The sequence below is a fragment of the Lissotriton vulgaris genome, chromosome 7 (assembly GCF_964263255.1).
Source record: "Lissotriton vulgaris chromosome 7, aLisVul1.2, whole genome shotgun sequence".
Lineage (NCBI taxonomy): Eukaryota > Metazoa > Chordata > Amphibia > Caudata > Salamandridae > Lissotriton > Lissotriton vulgaris.
The window spans coordinates 1,329,447,117-1,329,463,055 of record NC_141695.1 but is presented as its reverse complement, the minus strand read 5'-3'; the positions used below and the strand labels follow the sequence as shown (position 1 = coordinate 1,329,463,055).

Genomic DNA, 15,939 nt, shown 5'->3' with positions numbered 1-15,939 from the left:
CTGGGAGTGTAAGACCTGGGGGGAATCCAGTTATGGTTTGATTCTGAAAAATTATTTTAAGCAGATAAGGTAAACTTGGTTTCACACAAGAACCATGGGGTTTGAAGTGTTTAAAACGTTTAGTCACTTATTTGTTACTAACTTATGTTCACCTTGGTGATTAAGTTAAAACTGGTGTTTACTTTCAATTCTTTTTTATTTCTTGATTGTGAAGCTTTTTGTTTAGTATATTTTTTTCGAAAAATATTTTTTTTAACTTGTTCTAATTTTGTTGCCTTTGTTACTCATTTAGATTGATATTACAACTTTATTCATTCAGGCTTTTCACCTAGATTTGTATGTCCTGCTGCCGAGATTCAAATAATTCCTAAATGTACCCTTGGTTATGCATGAAATACATAGAGTATGCTATCTCCCAGTTTTTTTATTGCTATTTTATATAAATTAATTCTTGAATGATTTACTTTTTTTAGTTCTGAATAGTAGACCGTTTCCTTTGGATCTTAATGTTTTGTTTTTTTCTCGACAAACTTATGCAATAAATCAACTGGCTGAGTTTGAAATACACTTGATGTGGACATTTTTAATGCTGCATTGGGTAGTCCAGACAACTGCAGAGTTGATGCACTTGTTTATATCCTTTTCCTAAAGGAAAGCCAGAAAAGATTTAGTGCTACATGATCCATCCCAAAATTAACTCTTAGACATTACCTCTTGCATTTAGTGTGCCAAAGACTTGGAGTGCTTGTTTTTGCCACAGTTTGCAGCTAGCGCTTTGAAGGCTCTGGATTTTAAAGGTGGAGTCACCCACTCGGGTGATGAGAATAAACAAACTAAAAACCATTGTAGCTCAAAGACCTATCAGATCAGATGGTTCTATAGAGGGATGGGTCGACATGTGCCAACCACAGATCCTCTTTCAGCCGTTAGTGGCTCTAGAAAGCGGCTACCTTGTAACTTGCTTGTAGCCTTCTGGCTCTGTGTGCACAGCAGCAATGAAAATATGTACTAATGGTGCTTCTTCCTAGATACTGGTCCCCCCTCACTATTAACCTTCACTGTGTCTAAAAATGCCAAAGCTGTTGCTTGATGAGGGAAAAGGGATGGGTTCACCCTCTGCATATGTTGTGCTGAGTGGGCAGGAAAGGCAATCTCTGGAGAGTTCCCACAGCAAATTCTCCTAAGGTGTGAAACATTTTAGTTTTGACAAAGTTCATGTTTAATGGAACATCTTTTATTCTGAAGCGTGATGCTATATAAAAGCAAGTTTTTTGTTAGAGTGAGTGATTTGTGGCTCCAAAATTGTTGATTGTTCAGCTAATTCGGTATACATCTTGGAACGCAATACTGATTCATTTAAGGATGGTGCTCATTTTTGCAGCTTAGTGTCTAATTTCCATAATAGCTTACTTTTTTTAATGTCTCTTTTTCTAATGTTAGTATTTTATATAGCACCGCTTTGCCTCTTTTTTTTTGCATCTGCAGTACACTCAGAAACCAGAGGAGAGTGAAAGGCAATACCATAATAGGAGTTGCCAGGTGAGTCTCAGTGCACCGAGTGTGAGAACGGAATACTTGAGCGCTTCAACAACCCATCATTAGATATGGAATAATGTGTACACCGGTTGGTGAACACCCAAATGTGGATAGTGCAAGAAGAGAGCCCAGTAGCAGTATAAACAAACATTGACAAAGCTAATAGCTCTTGCCTATACAAGAGCTATTGGCTTTGCCAATGTGTTTTAGCAATTTTGTACACCAGCATGGCTGCTGTTCTGCATGGCTAAAAGTGGCATAGATGGGAGATGTGTGGTGTGGCATGCGGTGGAGAAGAGTGGAGTGTCCTCTCCTAGAGGGGAGTAGAGCGTATTAGAGTATAGTGGAGTGAAGTGACATAGAGTGGAGTAGTGTAAAGTGGAGTGTCATAGAATAGATATACTGTTGTGGAGTAGTGTGTTGTGGCTTGTATTGGAGTGGAGTATGCATAATGTGGTATGGCACTGCCATTACAGACAACACATTTTCAATTGAAATCGCCATTATATCGGCACAGACTTAGTTTTACGGATAAACTGTACTGTGCACAAACTATAACTTGTGGAAATCAACATCACCTAGAGTATTTATTTGTTTTATTCGTATTAAAATGTTTCCACCACACTACAGACCTTCCAAAAATGTGCTTCATTTGTGCTTTACTAATTCTGATATGTCTGTATAATTCCTTTACTTGCATTTAAATTATGTTTGTGTGCTAGAAAAAAAGAGCATCTCACAACCTTTCCTTTCAGACTACCAGTACCCAGCAATATTGTCTCATAAATCTTCTCATTTTGCAGTCAAAGAAAAGTAAACATCAACACCCTTCCCCCGCAACCCCCATGCGACCTGTCTTTGAATGCACAGCAAATGTGACGAGATAAAACCAAAATGTAAAGGCCTGTTTATTGCTCATTTTTTTCTGAACTCCAGCGTGGTTATTTCGGGGACGCTTCAGCACCCCCAACTCCTATGAAATGTGTGTGATATTAAGATGATTGTTTGTTATGCTATTAGACCACAGACCAAAAATCAACAAGCTTGTAGGCAGAGCATTGCTCCTCACAGGCATGAAAAATTGATGACTGGTAATGGCAGAGAGAAGGAAAATCTGTCAAGCAGAAAGATAGGAACGGGAAAACCTTTTCAGAGAAATACAGCACATTTGCTGCTATGAACTAAAATGAGGGAAACGGAGCACTCATGGAAGACCAGATGGAGCCAGTCGGAGAGGTGGTAAACAGGCTATCCCCCATGGGAGGGGCATGCCTAAAACAAATGAAGTAATCAAATAAAAAGCAAGCAAATGTGAGTAAAAAAAAAAACAATGGTTAGCAATGGGCAGAATGCATTTCTAGAGAATCTTTCAGTATGTCTTTGCAACCAGACTCTTGCTCGGTCTTGTAGGCTTCGAGCAAATAGTACAGGACCATACAAATATATGTTTTCAAAGACTGTGAGATTCAGAAAGGGGAGTTGAGGGCAAGAAGGATTAAATGGGGAGGGTGAAATAGGGCTTGGAGTGGTTTACCATCCTGGGGTTCTCTCTGACAGGAATCAACAGAAGAATATTTCCAAACAATTTTTATTCTTAAACCCATATTGCAGTACTTTTTTTCTATTTGAAAAATTGTTATACTGTGAGCTGCCTCCTTTTCACTGCACAGATCTAGAAGGGGTTAGATTGTGGGAGAAATCACGGGATGCTTCTGAAAGGAAGGGGGGCAGTGAACTAAAGGCAAATGACGACAGTAGTAGAGAAACCATACCAAAATAGGCATTGGCAAAGTTAATATGCCTAGTCTTAGGAACTTATTAGTTTTGCCATTAGTTCTAGCCATGTTGTAAAGAAAAAAAAATATGCTGCACACTACATTTCGTAGGCACATCCACCAAGCATACATGACCCTATAAAATGCTGTGTTCTTTTTTCTCTCTTTGCCGATCCGAGCTGGATTGGCAAACAGAAAAAAAAACTGCAGCTAGCTGTGGGGAAGCAACAAAGGAGAGGCAGAAAGTGGGGAAAGCAGCATAAGAGTGGTAGTAACAGAATGGGGTCTGCTGGTGGGGAGAAGCATCAGGATGGCTTGGGGATGAAGCGCAGATGTAGAAGCAAATGCGAAGAATGAAAACTGGATGTGGTAAGCACGCAAGCAGTGAGTGCAGCAGAGATGTACTTGAGGGAGACGGGAGAAAAACGTGCTCTCATGTAGAGCGCTTCAAAGAAGCCATTATTGGTAGAGGCAATAGGTCTGTTTGCAAGAGCTATTGGCTTTGTCAATGTGTACAGCAATACAGTGCAACATAAAAAGAGACATGAGATGGTCAATGTTGAGCATGTCATAGCTCTTTTTTTTAGGTCTCGCAAACGCACGCAAGTGCTGCTTTGAAGTGACCTCTTGGAATCCCTTCAGACTTTTTCGGAAACTCGTGCATGTACTGCACTGTTTCCAATGAGCACTTGTGCATGTACGGCGTTTATCTTGCAGGAGCGAGCAGCAGCGCCATCTGTTTGCAATTATTACACCCGCGCTTTGGAAACAAATGGTGCCGCTGCTCGCTCCCGCAAGGTAAACGCTGTACATGGACTGAGCCTTAAAGCTGTGCCCCAGCTCCCCACCCTGGCGTTGCCGGCCTCGCTCCACTCAACCCCCCTCTTGGGTTTACCTAGAAGAACGTAAACTTACACGAAAAACCAGAGTGCGCGTCACTTTAACTTTTGCGTCTGCTGGGCTGCGCTTGTTTTTACTAATGTGTATTCCCTTTAACACAGCCGGACGCTCTCCTTCTGGGTCACGCCCTCCTTTTAACTAGCAACTTTCTCTGCAGCATGCTCTCGCCTTGACAGCATACGCGCGCATTTCTACCTGCACGTGCGAATGCCCTGTAGAAGACTAAGTTACAGCTGATGTGTGTACTTTGTGAACAGTACCATCCATAAACCTGCGTGAAGTGGATTCACTCTGGCAGTCTTTGTAAGTTTGTGCCGGCAGAGTTTTGTTTATGCGCCGATGCACATTTGCTCAGGTTCTGATGCAGGCTTACGCAGTCCACTTGTGCATGTTTGCGCTGATTGGTGCACGTGCACGCTGGTGCCAACTTGTTTTTTGTACAAGCGTATTCAGGTTTCCGCAGGGCCTGGTATACGTTTTTGCCGGTGATGGGGTAGCCATGTGTGGGTACTGGGTCAACTGTTGTCGTGTGCTAGTGCAGTCAGCGATTGCTATAATATTATGTGGGCTCTGCAGGAATGTTCCAGCTCTGATGCAGGGTTGTACCAAAGGTGCTGCAGGGTTTGTGTGAGGGCAGTACTCGAGCGTTTGTGAATGCCCACATTAAGATTCGGGCTGGTGGTGGTGGTGGTGTTGGTTTGTACAGACGCTGGTGGTGGTATGTGCATTAGTACTGGCACAGTCTTTTAGAGGCGTGGGCACTTGATTCTGTGAGAATAGTACAGACTTGTTCAGAGGAGCTAGGCAGGCTCGAGTTGGTGCAACTGCTCAGGTGTGCACGTGCAAGGAATATGCAGTGTGTGCCTGCACGCGCAAGGAGTATGCAGTGTGTGCCTCCGCACACAAGGAATATGCAGTGTGTGCTTCAGCGTGCAAGGAGTATCTAGTGTGTGCCTGGGTGCGCAAGGAGTATGCAGTATGTGCGTCTAGTATGGAATTGGGTCATATGGCCCAGCTTGATATTGACTGACTCTTTGGGGCGCTCTGTGGCGTGCCTGTGATGTGAGCTGGGAAGGTCCGTGTAGTACTTGCGATTTGAGCTGGTAGGTGTAAGAGAGGGACTGCGGTATGCTTAGTTTTGCAGCGTGAATCTTTCTGGATTCACTATGCTGTGCACATTCCGCCATCTAGTGGTTGGAGTTCGGAAAGTGCTTTGTATTTATTTATTTTTTTGCTGTGGGAGGTTCCGAAACCTGATCCCCCTGGTGAGGCTACAACCCCCATAGTGTGTGTGTGTGTGTGTGTGTGTGCAGGCTCTCCGATTATTTTTTCCGCCATGGAGATCGGAGGTTCACTGAAGACGTCTCGGATGGGACAGCAGCAGAGGCTGGCAAGAAAAGAGAGCCCACCAGAAACCCTCGAGAGGGGTGGTACCAGAGCAAGTACTGTGTTCGCTGGCAGAATGCAGTCTCCAGGTATTTTGGGGGGTTCTCCGCAGGGAGCTAATATTTCATCTGATAATGAGGTAAGAGTTTGCTCCTTTATTAATTAGACTATGAGCAAACCATGGATGATTTGCTCCAGGTACCAGCAAAGAGCCTTAAATAAAGAAACACAGACACTCCTTTTATTACAAGGTTGGATTTTCCAACACAGCTACCGTGTAGGGCCTAAGGCAGTGTGCCATTGTGCGGTTTACTTGTACACTTTGTGTCTTCGTTACTGAAGCCTACCTCTTAGTTTGTGCTAGGTTGGGAACGCACAACACATGGACAGCACAGCACCTCTGGTAATGGGACAGGGGGTGTTTGTACATTACGTCTGTGTCTTTCAGTGGTTTACAATCTGAATTTCAAACGTTGGTAAAGAGGGGTGGAAACGCACAACTGTGCCTCTTCCACACAGCACAACTCTGGGAACTATTCATTCCCAAATCCCCACCCTGTTCAGAACATTGCTAACGTGTAAGGTTAGAGCGCAATGCCTACAGGCAGGGCCGGCGCTAGGCATGGGCAGTGTGGGCAGCGGCCCAGGGCCTCGCGCTCTGCCAAAGATTAGGGGGCCCCCCCATCAGTGTGAAAGGCCATACTTTCACATTAGCCAACCTATTCTTGCGAGGCCCCCTGCCCCAGCTGATCATATTACATAATGAATTTGCTGGCGTGGTGACATTCAGTTTCAGTTTCAAGTTTCAGTTTCAAAAGACCTTTATTCGAATTTGTTAAAATTCATAAAAGTACCGAACACATCAAAGAACATATACGTACACATAATACAAAACAGTTGAATAATTTACATTTCATAGTGACAAAGCAATTCATACAGAGGTTAGACAATAAATTTCATTAACTTATAAGGTTTTAGCAGTAGTATTTTTTGACTGAATCTGATTTCAAGGACTTTCCATAGTCTTGCGTGCGCGTATGGCTAGTCTTAGAAAAGTGCTAGTGCGAAATGTCAGTTCATCATTGTCCAGGGTGAGCAGCAGCATATAGGATTCCTGGAGTGCAAGAGGTCTAAGTTTTCTAAAATATGGGGTTAAAAGCCATTTGGTATATCTCGCATAAAATTTACAGAAAAACAGAAAGTGCAAATCGTCCTGAGTGCTTGTACCGTCACAGGGGCAGGGGGTAAGGTCAGTATGGTGTTGATACCCCAGAGGAAAAGAAAGCAAAAATTTCACAGTTCCTGCCCTTAGACGAAACAATAGAGATCGTTCCCAATTTGACATAGGCAGTGATAGGTAGGGTGGCATGGTTTGCATACAAAGACCATTACCAATGTATTTTTTGACCCCTGATTTCTGTAGTTCAATTCCAAGCCGTTCATTACGGTAAAGTGCATAGAGTGCCTTTTGGACCTCATATTTGTCCTTTGGTTCAATAGCCGTTGGCTCAGTAAACAAAATGCCTCTACCAATTTCATTAAATATTTTAAAAACTTCTTTAAGCCAGGGGATCTGCATGCCTTTTTCACTATTAAGGCAGTCCCTAATGATGTTTTGCGTAAGGGCAGCAGCCTCATTCCTCCAGATTCTGATCCAGAAGAGTGCTGGTCTTACTTTAATAAAGTCGTTTATGAAAGGGAGGTTGAGTTCGTTATGACAAATGAAATTGGAAGAGGAAATTGGTGCTCCCAGCAACTTCCTGCAAAAACGGTTTTCCTCTCTTTGAATACCAATGCTGCTGGCCGATCCCCAAACTTCGGCTCCATACGTGGCAACAGGGGAACACTGTAGTTTAAAAATTTTAACAATAGCTTTAGTGGCACCGATTTTCTTAGGGCGGGGGAGACTCAGGACAGAGTTGTTGGCTTTCGAGAACTTGCTCGTGGCGTGGGCCACATGCCCACTCCAAGAGCCGTTCGCAGCGAAAACCAACCCCAGATAAGGGAACTTATGGACAGATTCAAGTTTATCTGTTCCAATTTCAATAGTGCCGAGTTTCCTTTTGCCCGGCCCACAGGGCATAATAAAAGACTTTTTAAAATTAACTTTCAAATCCAGTCCCTCCATAAAATTTACAAAACTATGTACAAGCAGACGTAAGGCGTTAGGTGTACGTGCCATAAGGACAGCGTCGTCTGCATATAAAAGTACGGGCAAGGGATTTCCTAAAATGATTGGGACATCAGGGGTAGCTTTCTTTAAACAGTTGGACAGGCCGTTAATATAGATGATAAACAGCAGGGGTGCTAAAACGCACCCCTGTCTCACCCCCCTCCCTATCTTGATGGCTCCCGATACCTCTCCGCCCATCCCAATACGTACCCGAGCTTTCAAGTCAGTATGGAGGTAGGCTAAGAATCTAACAAGAGTGGCATCGAGACCGTTTGACAGGAGAGTTAACCATAGCTTGGATCTATTCACAAGATCGAATGCGGATGAAAGATCCATAAAAGCTAGGTAAACGGGGGATGAGCGAGCAATGCAGTATTTATCTATTATCAATTTTAAGTTTAGGCATTGCTCGACTGTTCCTACCCCACTCCTAAACCCCATCTGGCAGGGGTCTAAAAAGTCAGAGTCAGACGCCCATTCCAGTACCCTGTTATAAATTATTCGTCCTAGTATTTTTAAAGTATTATCCAGGAGGGAGATGGGACGATAGTTTACTGGGACAGATCTGTCTCCCTTTTTGTAGATGGGGACAATAATACTAGTAGCCCAGGTGGCAGGCATGGCTACATGTGGAAGACTGTTAAAAATGTTTAAAAGTATTGGTGTCCAAAGATCAACGTTAAATTTGATGATATCAATGGGGAGGCCGTCCGGCCCGGGCGCCTTGTTACCTAGGCTCTCTTTGATAGCTTTTCTGACTTCTAAGTCAGAGATCTCTAAGCCTGCTGTTTGGTTCAGGTTAGGGAGAGGTTGCTCATCAGAGGGGGCAGCATAAATATTAGAGAAATGGGTCTCCCAGGCTGTACTGGTTATGTTGCAGCTAATTTTTGTAAGCTCTTTGCCCATTTCCCTTGTTCTCCTAACCGCCGTCCAAAATGGGCCGCTGCCACCCAGATTGGCGCTGATAACCAGCTTATCCCAGTGATCGGAGAGCAAATTTGCCTTCCTTTTCGATGTTTTATCTTTATAGTTTTTCCTGGCAGCTCGAACAACGTCCTTACACCTGGGATTGGCAGAGAGGGCCTTTCTTAACTCTCTATTGGCCACGGAGCAAGATGTATCAAACCACCGTGGCTCTTTATGGTCAGTAGAGAGTGGGACTGACAGGAGATTTTTTATATTGTTGCATAAAGCTTCAAACTCAATAATCAATTCTTCATTATTTGTACTTGAGGAAGAGAGGCGTTTCAATAAATCCGGATGTGCCTCCCGAATCGTATCTATAATGGCCCCACAATCAATTCCTCTCCATTTAAGGCGAAGACCATCAATTGAGGGTGTGATATCCCTTGCTCCATTTAAATTCATAAAAATCGGACTGGGTGCGAGGTTAAAAATAGCAAACAGAGGATTATGATCACTGAAGGACGTTTGCACCACAGAAGATTTGATTAAACAGTCCGTTAGCACAGGTGATGTAAAAATGTAATCGATAATTGAACCGTTATCCCTGCCCTTAAACGTAGGGGCATAGGGAAAATTCATATCATACCCTACACTCATTACATCAGCAAGATTAAAATCAGAGAGTATGCTAATCAGATCCAAACCCCTGCGGTCATTACAGTGATCAAAATTAGTGGATCCATAGTTATCTATAAGTTTCACATTAAAATCTCCCCCGATCAGAATACTAGTCTTAGTGTCTACTGACAAGGAACAATCAATCATGTTTAAAACCTTAGATAAAGCAACAAAATTTTTGTTCGGTACACCATTAAAATCATTGTTATAAAAATTGATTAAATAAATTGTGGTCTTTGATTTCAATTTATATTCCAGAATTTGAATGTTGGAATTGGCAAGGTTGTCTAACTTCAAAACATTAATTGTACCGCCTGCCAAAATTCTAATCCCCGTGAAGAGTCCACCCACCGCTCGGCCAAAACTAGGTTTTGGAGATGTCAGGCTGAAGCAGTGGTAGCCTTCAATATACAGGTTATCAACTGCCCAAGTCTCTTGGAACATAAGTATGTCTATGTCATTAATTAGTTCGGTCCAAGCAGGGTCAGAGAGCTTAGATTCTAGACCTGCGACATTCCAGCTTAGAATTGATAGGCCGTGTTTGAACCCCTGGTTAATAAATGTGCACCTAGTATTCCCATTATCATAGATAGTTGGTCCGTTTGAAATGGCCGGAATACTATCCGACAATATGATTTCTGGAACTGCTGTTTTAACATGGAGCGATGCAGGTGAATTTATAATTGTGGCATCCTCTTGGTTACAGGCTTTTGCACTATTGCATAATTCTTTATTGAGGGGTGTGCTCAGTCAATCCTGTTCGTCTAATGATGATAGATAGTCGAACCGATTGAAAGTTGGGATATTGTACATTGGCCTAGCTTGTGTCATCTGTGCAAACTGGAATGGGTTGGGGATTGGATAAGACCTATCCCTGTGATTGCTCTGGTGCATAGTTGGGGCTTGAAAATACTGCGGATGGTTGGGGGTAAGAATTGGCATTAAAGGTTGTGGATGCCAATTGTGGTTGTTGGAAAAGGCGGCATTTTGATTCTGGTTTTGGGCAAAAAGGGGTGATTTAACCCTTGCACCAAAATTCATCTCTGGGTGTGAGTTAGTGGGGAAATTGTTGGGAAAGTTAACCGTGGCTTGTTCTGGGGGTATCAGGTGTCGATAAAAATATCCTAAGGGAAGGAGCGTGGTGTTAAATTCCCATGGCGATGGTAGAGGGGCGTTGGCTAGTGTTTTCTCTGCCCAATGTGGTTTTCTAAAACTAATAATGACACAGTCGCCCTCAAATTTTTTCCTAAGTGGTCCAATCCAACCCACCCGCTGTGTGTTAATAATCTCCCTTGCACCATCAATCGGGTAATTGCAGTTAGTAATTAGCCAGTGCAGGGTTTTATTTTTGAGTGATGTGGGATTTTCATCCTGATTCTCTCTTAGTTTGGTAACGTTTACTAACACTAATACATATGCACCGCATTCCGGAGGAAGATTGATGCGGGCAGGAACTTGTCTGGGTGTTTTTGGGATGGGTTGGGTCAAGATAGGATTGCTTGTTGAAATTGAAGGGTGACCTGTGGTACTCACAATTGGGAGTGTAGTATTCGTGGTGGTATTGGTGCCAGGATCCTTCCTTTTATCTGTGGATTTGTTATTGGTGTGTGGTGTTGCTGTTTTTTGTTTAGTAGTTGGGCCGTTGGCCGACGCAACAGGTACAACTTTATCTACGTTATTTGGGACAGCTGGGGGTGCTTGTAAAATAGTTGTTTTGAGACCTGCTATATTGGTGGGGTTGCTATTTTTTGTACTGGTTGCAGGACCTCCCTTTAGGAAATTCTTAAGAGGGTTGCTCAATTCATCTAGCTGTTTTTCTAATCGAGCAAGCCTATTTTCGATAGGGGATAGATAAATGCTTAATAAATCCCCCAGTCTTTCCAACAGGGGGTCATATGCCTTGTCTATATTTCCGTTAGTGTTTGTTGATCTTCCCTGCTGAACAGTTTCACTATCATCCCTCTGGGATATTACCGTAACCTTAGTCGCGTTATGGTTATTGTCAGGGACAAAGTTGGTATTTTTCCCAGGTTTCCTTTGTGTCCGGCCATATTTCCTGATCGTTGTGACCCGGGGCTTGGGTGCGTGTAACTTCAGTTTTTGAACTGCCCCCTCTCGCCTACCTCTAGCATGCCTGGTGTTATCAGCAGATTTTACTTTGGGAGAGGGGTTAATTAGTAAGTCAGGCGTTTTTTCCAGGTCTGTGCTACTGTCGGTGTCTGTGTCTAACAGGGGAATGGAGGCTGAGAGGTTAACCTCGCTGGGAATGGTGTGTATGTCAGCACAAACATCAAGTAGGGGTCTGATGTTGTTAGGCATAGCTTGTGCAGGTGTAGTGGCGGTAGCAATAAGGCCAAGCGAGGAACGTTTGGCATGCGCCAGGTCTTGTGATACCCTGCGTTCTAGTAGGTTAATGCCTTGATTAATGGCATCATTGGCCTTAGATATAAAAAGGTCAATGGGGCCAGTCACAGCGGCAGCAGTTTTGCTGCGGGTGCCTCTTGGGGACATGCTGGCAGATACTAACCCCTGTTCTGCGGTTTGGGTTGTTACGTAGGACTACAGATACAAGTGTCAATGACACATAGCAAACATGATAGTTAAAAAGCAGATAGTCCCGGAAATGATAGCAGTACCCACAGTTCCCAAATGAGGAATGGCCAAAGACCAATGAACAGTACCTTCAAGTTGTAACGAATGGGTGACAAAAAGGGGGTGGCCCCGTCCCGTCCTCCTCGTGCCTCTGAGGGCCACAGAGGGCCCGCCCTTTGCCCGGGCTTCGCCCGGCTGCTCCCGCGCGCGACTCGCGGGGCGAGAGGGGGTGTCAGCCTTTTACTGGCGCCTCCGGGCGCTCTGTCCGCGTCACCGGAGCGCCGCCGGCCAAGGGGTTGCTGGGGAGTGTGGTCCGCTGGATTCGACCGCCTCCTGCTGCCTCCCCGACGTGTTGTGCCTCGCCGTTTCCCTCACGGCACTGCCCGATGGCAGAAAAACAAGTAAGGACTCCTGGTGTTCCCCCACTGGGCTCCCGGGGGGTCAGCCTTTTACTGGCGCCTCCGGGCGCTCTGTCCGCGTTACCGGAGCGCCGCCGGCCAAGGGGTTGCTGGGGAGTGTGGTCCGCTGGATTCGACCGCCTCCTGCTGCCTCCCCGACGTGTTGTGCCTCGCCGTTTCCCTCACGGCACTGCCCGATGGCAGAAAAACAAGTAAGGACTCCTGGTGTTCCCCCACTGGGCTCCCGGGGGGTCAGCCTTTTACTGGCGCCTCCGGGCGCTCTGTCCGCGTCACCGGAGCGCCGCCGGCCAAGGGGTTGCTGGGGAGTGTGGTCCGCTGGATTCGACCGCCTCCTGCTGCCTCCCCGACGTGTTGTGCCTCGCCGTTTCCCTCACGGCACTGCCCGATGGCAGAAAAACAAGTAAGGACTCCTGGCGTGGTGACATTCCTGGGGTGCAGGGGTGTGGGAAGGTACCTAACTGAATGGGGGACAGCACACCAGCTGGGCCAGCAATTATCTCGGCTCAGTGTCAGAGGCAGGCAGCGCCTCAGTTAAGTATCAGCCATTCTAGGTCCTTTGTTTCCAGGGGAAGGCGGACACAGGTCAGAAGAGGTGGGTGATGGGTGGAGGGGGCAGCCAGATCAACTTGTTTTTGACCTTTCTTTGTGTATAAACTGTGTTGTGGGAAGTGTGTCCTAACTGTTTCATGGCCCAGGGGAGGGCCCCCCCCTCCCTGGGCCTTGAAGCACTGGATCAAGCTGCAAGGTTCAGGTGTGGGGGCCCCCTTCCCTGGGCCTTGTAGTAATTATGCAGTGCCAGCGTTGGATTGGGAAGGGAGTTATTCGGCTGGTGCGAGAGGCCCAGTCCCTGAGGCTTAAGTGGGCCGTTTTTTTTCCTTATTTATGTTGAGGCTTGCTCAGCTGCTGTGAACTCGAGAGGCCTCAGCAGCTTCTTCCACTGCCCATTTTCATATAAATAATTTGTTTTTCGATTTGTCCTTGAACAGCAAAAGAACTGAATGGTTTTTGGGATTGATTTAATATTAAATGTTCAATCTTGGTGCTCCATGTAAAGCAAGCATTTGCAATGCAATAGGTCTCGCATTTAAGCGCGTTTGAGCTATTGACATTGTAAATGACAATGCCTTTTTATTTATATTTTGGTTTTTTAAACCTAAATAAAAGGCATAGTCATTTACAATGCTAATAGCTTAACCCCTTAAGTGCTGCTGACGGCCAACGGTCGTCAGCAGCACTACCTCCCCAGTGCTGCGCACGACCATTGGACGTCCATTCAGCACTGGTTCCAATGGACAGCGCAGCACTGGGGAGGGATGTTAACACGCAGCTAAGGTGTTAAATTCGCGCAAATGGGAGACCTATTGCATTGTGAATGCTTGTTTCCTTCTGGCACTCCGAGCGCCTAAATTCGCGCAAATGGGAGACCTATTGCATTGTGAATGATTGTTTCGGAGCGCCGCAGAAGGGAAGTAAAACTACAGGTCCCAGAACGCACATGTGTGAGGCAACTATAGAGCTCTAAGTATCTGCTTGATACCTGCCCACTAAGTCTAGTTAAGCATATTAGTTGCACAGAGAGCCAGTGATAGCACTGTCCACCTTTGGAGCTGAAATCATCCATAACAATTACTCAGTGAGAATTATCATGGCATACTCATCCTCCTGTGTAACCTTTGACCCACAGTGTGTCCGCCTTGCATGACATCTGGCACTGCAAGTGAGAGACCAACTTCACCTCTCTATTAATTTTTGAACTTCCAAAGACTCTTATTTTGCAGTCATATTTAAGTATTATGTCCCTTGTGGTTCTCGCTGAGTCATGGATTAGGAGCCTGTGGTCCTAGACCAGTTATCTTATCTGCATAAATGAGCTTTGCCTGAGGCTTTTTGTCCGTAATTTAAAAAGAGAGAAGTCTGACAATACCATCTGCATGTATGTATTAAGCGGGTATATCGCTCCTTGGTACGGGGCCTGTCCTTTCACCAAAAACACACGATGTAGCATGCAGCCTGTCAATAAAAGAGACAAAAATAAACACACCCAGCCAGCAGTGGTCTGCAGTAGTTTATTTATAGCTGGCAGAATAGTTTCAAAGAGCAGAGCAGTGAGTGCTTAATTTGTAACAACATAAGTGCAAGGGCTCTCATCAGGCGGTCACTGCAGCTTGCACCACACAGTGCCCTCGCCACACAGCCAATTTGATTAACAACATAGCTACTAACCATCACGCTACTGCAATTTATTAATGCAATTTGTAGAGCGCATACGTTTGCCTATGGGCGTCTTGGCGCTATGAATACAAAACAGGATTTCTGAGGGGGCAGCGTCTAGACAAAACCCATTACTGGTTAAACAACCAAGTCTTCACCAGTTTGCGGAATTGAAGGAGCGATGGGGCTGCTCGGATTGTCAGAGGGAGGGAGTTCCAAAGTCTGGCCGCAGATACCGTGAAACGCCTGTCTCCCCATGTGACCATCCTGGTGCGTGGTACCACTAGTTGGTGCAGTGACATTGATCTCAGTGGTCTAGATGAACAGTAGGTAGAGAGCTGGGTTTGCAGAAATCTAGGGCCCTGGTTATGAATGGCTTTAAACGCTAAGCAGAGTGATTTGAATTTAATGCAATTTATGATTGATAGCCAAGATAGCTTTATATGGCTGACTCAATTAAATTTTGGAGTTTTGGAGAGTAGTCTTGCTGCTGCATTTTGGATCATTTGTAGCTTGGAGATTACCCGGGATTGTGCGTTAACAAACAGGCCATTGCAGTAATCAAGCGAGGAGAGCACCAATGTACTCACCACTGTTTTTTCCCACACAATCCGAGAGAAAAGGGATGATTTTCCTAATTAATCTGAGTTTGTGATGAGCATTCGCCACTATTTGATAAGCATGAGCTACAAAATTGAGCTTGTCATCAAAAACTATGCCCAGATTTCTAACCTTAGCAGAAGGGTTAGGTAAAACTCCTAAAGAAGGAGGCCACCACACCAGTGACCATTGTGGGGCAATCTTCCCAAAAATGACTACCTCCGTTTTCTCGGAGTTCAGTCTCAAGCAGTTGGCTTGCATCCAATCCTTAATGGCCAGCATACCTTCTTGAAATTGTGCTGCTACATGTTCCCTATCATTATTTATAGCAAGCACCAGCTAGGTGTCATCAGCGTAGGAGGTCAGGCTGATCTGGTGGATTTTAATAACTCTCGCTAAGTCCAACACGTAGACATTAAACAGTGTTGGACTTAGCGATGAGCCCTGGGGTACTCCGCAAGGCAAGCTCCGGTGATTTATAAGGTCCCAACGTGACTGCTAGAGAGAAAGGAGGTAAGCAGCTCCCTTGCTCTGGATCGGATGCCCAAACTTCCGACACAGTCAATCAAGATGGAGTGATTGACCGCGTCGAAGGCCGCAGATAGATCCAGCATTATGAGAATAGCTGTCCCACCTTGATCCCTGATGGTTCTAATATCATCTGCAGCTTTGATAAGGGCCGTCTCCGTGCCATGGAGCTTTCGAAAGCCAAACTGCGTATCATCCAACAACTTGTTTTGCTCAAGATAGTCCGCCAACTGGA

The 15,939-nt window shown here is 45.1% G+C and overlaps 1 protein-coding gene across 1 annotated transcript in view; it reads right to left on the bottom strand.

The window, feature by feature from the left end:
* LOC147703615 (microfibril-associated glycoprotein 4-like) overlaps positions 1 to 15,939 on the bottom strand; it is a 742,150-nt gene that overhangs the window by 568,758 nt on the left and 157,453 nt on the right. The window lies entirely within an intron of this gene.